This window comes from Lycium ferocissimum, chromosome 12 (assembly GCF_029784015.1).
Source record: "Lycium ferocissimum isolate CSIRO_LF1 chromosome 12, AGI_CSIRO_Lferr_CH_V1, whole genome shotgun sequence".
Lineage (NCBI taxonomy): Eukaryota > Viridiplantae > Streptophyta > Magnoliopsida > Solanales > Solanaceae > Lycium > Lycium ferocissimum.
The window spans coordinates 49,461,024-49,466,521 of record NC_081353.1 but is presented as its reverse complement, the minus strand read 5'-3'; the positions used below and the strand labels follow the sequence as shown (position 1 = coordinate 49,466,521).

The following is a 5,498-nucleotide window of genomic DNA, read 5'->3' as shown; positions in this document are numbered from 1 at the left end:
AAAAAAAAAAAAAGCAAAACGATAATAAACAGAATTGAGAACAAAACTATAATAAACAGAATTGAGAACAAAACTGGTAGTCTTTTGTGGCTGAAATATTAGCAAGCAATGGAAGCTCCCCTTCTCCTTCATTCATCATCACCAGAAGAAACCCCATAATTGCTTTTAAGGTATTTGAAAATTGGAAAGTTAAGTTTTTTACGGTTCTTGATTTAACCCCATTTGGTCAAGTGTGCAAATTCCCTCATATTTAACACTCCTATTGTTCAGTTGGCGTTCTTGATTTCATTAATTTGCCTCTTTTTTAATTTTTGTAGGATGGTATAGACTGGAAATAGAGTTTAACATACTAATTTGATTTTGTATAGTATGGCATTAATGGTAGTTGAAGAAGATATCATAGTAATGCTTGATAATTGCTTTTAAGGTATATGAAAATTGGAAAGTGTAGTTTTGATGGTTCTTGAATTGACCTCATTTGGTCAAGTGGGCAAATTCCCTGATATTTTATACTACTATTGTTCTTTAGTTGGTGGTCTTGATTTCATTAATTTCCATCAGTTTCAATTTTATAAGAGGGTGTTTGACTGGAAATAGAGTTTAAGCTACTAATTTGATTTTGTGTAGTATGATATTAATGATAGTAGAAGAAGATATCAAAGTAATGCTTGATAATTTTAGTTTGGTTTAGAGAAAAATAAAATAAAATTTTAGAGTGAATTTGGGTTCTTTGGTCAAGTGGGCAAAATTTCCTAATTTTTCATATTGCAATTGTTTTTTAGTTGGTGTTCTAGATTTCATTAATTTCCCTCAGTTTCAATTTTGAAGGGGAGCTTTGACGTAACTGGTTAAGTTGCTGCTATGTGACCAGGAGATCACGGGTTCAAGCTGTGGAAACAGCCTCTTGCAGAAATGCAAGGTAAGGCTGCATATGATAGACCCTTGTGGTCCGTCCCTTCCCCGGATCCCGCGCATAGTGGGAGCTTAGTGCACCGGGCTGCCCTCAGTTTCAATTTTAAATTTGATTGGAAATAGAGTTGAAGATATTAATTTGATTTTGTGTATTATATTGATGGTAGTAGAAGAATATAGTAAAGTAATGCTTGATAATTTTACTTTGATTTAGAGAAAAAAAAAAGTTTAGAGTAAATTTGGGCTGTTTGGTCAAGTGGGAAAAATTTCCTAATTTTTCATATTACTATTGTTTTTTAGTTGGTGTTCTTGATTTCATTAGTTTCCCTCAGTTTCAATTTTATAAGATGGTATTTGACTGGACAGAGTTTAAGATATTAATTTGATTGTGTGTTATATTAATGGTAGTAGAAGAAGATATCAAAGTAATGCTTGATAATTTTAGTTTGATTTGACAAAAAAAGCTTAGAGCATAGTGAATTTAGCAGAGGCGAAAAGCTAGTGATTTTTGTACATCTGTCTAAGTCCGGAGGAATAATAAAGGTATGCATAAGCTGGCCAGAATTAAATAATTTTATGGACAGAGTTGTGTAAAATATTTTGACATCCCGAAAGGGGAAGAGTGTAATATAGATTAAAACAGAGAGAGTTCTTTATTTAAGCAATCTGTTAATCTCAATTGTGAAGCATTACAACAACATACCCAGTGTAATTCCACGAGTGGAGTCTGGGGAGGGTAGGATGTACGCAAACCTTACCCCTACCTTTGTGGGGCAGTTGTGAAACATTGAAACCCTTTTTTCAATTTAATTAGTAAACCAGCACACTTATGTAATTTAAAGTTTTCGGAGCCAAATTCGAGTAAAGATCGAAACTTTATGTTGTTATTCATTTTGTATACTCAAGATATTCAGTTTGTTACGAAGATATAGAAATATATCAATCAACTATGCCTCAGTCTCAAACTAGTTGGGGCAGGTTATATGAGTCCTTTCTGTCCATTCCGCTCTATTGTACTTATTCATCCCAATACTGGTAAATAATGCTTATATTTTGAACATTATTTTAATTAATTCTAAAGGAGTTTGGAAGGCTGAGAAAAGACTAGGAGGAATCATACCTGAAAGGAAAAAAATCACAGATGTTCTGAGCACAGGAAGGAAACATCCGCAAACTAAAAGCTACTTGTACATCCACAAACTAAAAGCTACTTGTCTTTCTCTTTTGTGTTTTCGGTGCAATAATGCAACACTCACGTGATATATAGACTTCCTCAGTTAGTTCACTGGTCAAGAAAAAAACGAATCTGAGTTAATGGTTAATGATAAATCCTCCCACAGCTTAGTGCTATGTCTAATCAATAAAACTTCTTGCTTACTCCCAAAAATATCATATATTCTGAACATTTTGCACGTGCTTCATGGACTTCTTTGTGCACCACAAGTAATAACTCTCGATTATATCATCCTATATTGTGTCTGAAAAAAAGTGGCAATGAGAACTCTGGAAGTTGCTCTCCTTTATGCTACATTGAGCAAATGTACAGAAACAAAATGTTTTCTCAGCCGATCTTGAGGCGTAACAAAATATTCATAGATAAGCAAAGTTTTCTGGTTATACAAAGTGGCTTAGCTTTTCTACCAAGAAAATTCATAACCAGTCTCTGTAAAACAGTAAAGCATTTGAAAAAATTTAAGAGAATAGTACCTGAATATATTTGTTAGGTCCTGCATTGGACTAATGCTGCTTTTGTCAAAGCGCCTTCTTGTAAGTCTGTCAGTTTGATGGGTCATGTTAAGCTTTTCCGTCTTGGAAGACTCGATTTATTCGAATATAAGTAAGGAATCTCCTATTTTCTTCCCATTTTACAGTTGCACTCAGTGAAGAAAATCTACTTTTGTTGGAGGCATGGAGAACAATTGACTGTGCATATATTGACAAAACCTTCAATGGTCAAAGTTGGTTCAGGTACAGAGAAGACGCCCTACGAAATGAACCAATGAACACAAGACAGGAAACATGTAAGTCTGCCCTTTTTTCTGATGATCTGTCAGTACCCGCCCAACCTGCTTATTTATTGGCTCAGCCCATTTTGACCCGCCCAATTCAGCTCATTTAAAAACTGGGTTGATATGTAACCCAAATTGATCGTATGAGAAACCTTGTCAAGATATTTTCTTTGTCTGATGTGTTATATATAGGCAGAATAAAGGAAAAAAAAAGTTTTATTAGATACTTAAAAAATTATAAAAGAACAAACAAAGAAATTCAAACAATAACATACCCAGTGAAATCCCACAAAGTGGGGTCTGGGGATGGTAGAATGTACGCAGATCTTACCTCTACCTTAGGAAGGTAGATAAACTTAGTAAGAATTGGCGGGTTGTGTTATGAGCTGATTTTTAGCCCATTTTAGCTCAACCCATTTCAACAAGTAACTTTTGACCCACCCATTTATTAACTTAGCCCATTTTGACCCGACACCGCCTAAATCTAGCCCAATCCGCCCAATTGGCACCCCTACTTGAAGCATTAAACTTGTCTGAAGTCTGAAATGACTTTTCTCAGCTACAGCAGCAGTTTTCCTTTTCCACCCCTTAAATGAACATATTGTTAAATCATTGCACTACGCTGTCTCCAGATGCAGCAATAAAAAGATGGTTGCCACTCTAGATGACCCTTTCACCCATTTTCTGGAGCCCGAAAAGTTCAAAAGTTTGCGGGTATGGTTTTTGTTTACTCGTCTTGTTAGCTGCTGAATTAATTCCACCCTGATTGGTTGAAAATTTTGCTGCCTAAACGGATTTCTTCATATGTTTTTTGAAGGCAGTCAGGAACTCAAAATGCGCTTACTGGAGTAGGGTTGTCAATTGGCTATCCAACAGGGAAAAATGAATCAGCCCCTGGACTGGTCGTTATATCAGCTTCTTCAGGAGGTCCAGCAAATAGGGCTGGCATCTCATCCGGTGATATCATCTTACAAATTGACAATACCAGCACGGAAAACATGGGTATATATGATGCAGAAGAACGGTTACAGTAAGTTTTCTTCTGGTCCTGAAATGCAGTGTCATTTTATGCTTCATCGTTCAAATTCTTGATGAGTTAAAGTGTTATTATGGGTTCAAGAAAATGACAAAAATGGTCCCTTATGTTTGAGGGTAGGTTCAAAATAGTCCCTTAAGTATGCATTTAGCAGTTTTCGTCCTTTATGTTTGCCAAAAGTTAACACTTCATTTCTGTAAAATATTTTACCGAACTCTGTCCGTTAGATTTGACAGAAACAATGAAAAAAAGAAAGATTTAACTATAAACACCAAGAAAATCCCATCAAATCGTAAAACGTGCAACACAAAAAACTACACTAGACACTAAAAAAGATATAACAAAAAAGCAGAAATTACACCTCAAAAAGTTGCACCAGAATCTATAGAAATAAATTAAAAGTAGCAGAAACTACATAAATTACATTTCTAAATGTGAGTTCCGTTAAATATAACAAGCAGAGTTCGGTAAATATTTGGTGAAGACTAGAATTGTTAAATTTTGGCAAACTTAAAGGACTAAAACTGTTAAGTACATACTTAAGGGACTATTTTGAACCTACATTCAAAAATAAGAGACTCTTTTGTCATTTTCTCTTCTGGGTTCACTAGGCAAGTGAAGCACAACAATTGGCAGAGCTTGAAGGGAAGGAAACATCAGTCGAAAAGATCATCTCTCTTTAATAATTGAATTTACTAACTCATAACTGTTGCACCTGAGAGGGTCTACATATTAACTTAAGCTAGAGGTCTTAATCTTTTCTCACTTTATACTGAATCAAACTGGAAATATTCCTGGGAGAAACAGCATTTCTTCTGATTAATGAGGGAGAAACATCGAAGTACAAGTGTTTTTACTCTTCTCTCATACCTCTGATTTCATAAAGAAGAATCATATGGCTAATAGGTTTGCAACTGTAGGTCAATATCTCAAAATATTTTCTGATTCTAAGATCCTAATATCAACAGGTTTGTAGGCTGTTTCCACTAGCGATTCTGTTTGTAGCATAAGTTTTTTAATATATTTTTTCTCTTTATTTATTATTTTTGTTGATATACAGAGGACCTGAAGGAAGTGGTGTGGAACTAACTGTACTTTGTGGATCCGAGACAAGGCAGCTACTATTGATATGTGCTCATCTTGTTCAACTCTTCTAAAGTTTTCTACGATCTTCATACTTGTGTTAGTTTTAAACATAACTTATTATATGCATCAAAAGAAGAACTATTAATGCATCTATTATTTAAGCTTTCTCTAAGTTTCAGTGCATGCCTTCTTAGCTTTTCTTCAAGTGAAGATATGTGTATGTGCAAAATATTTTCCTGTGATTATGCTCTCCTGTCAAATACTAATAATCTGCTGTCTTCCAGACGGGAGAAAATTTCTCTGAATCCTGTAAAATCAAGAATCTGCAAGCTACCCACTGGAGGAGATGATGCTCCTCAGATCGGACACATCAAACTATCATCATTCAACCAGAACGCTTCTGGTAAACTATGTTATGAACCACTTCTAATATTAAAAACATTATCCCACTTACA

General features: G+C 34.8%; 1 pseudogene; it reads left to right on the top strand.

The window, feature by feature from the left end:
• Positions 1-2,297: 2,297 nt before the first annotated feature.
• Positions 2,298-5,221, top strand: LOC132039415 (carboxyl-terminal-processing peptidase 2, chloroplastic-like; annotated as a pseudogene).
• The last annotated feature ends 277 nt before the right edge of the window (positions 5,222-5,498 follow it).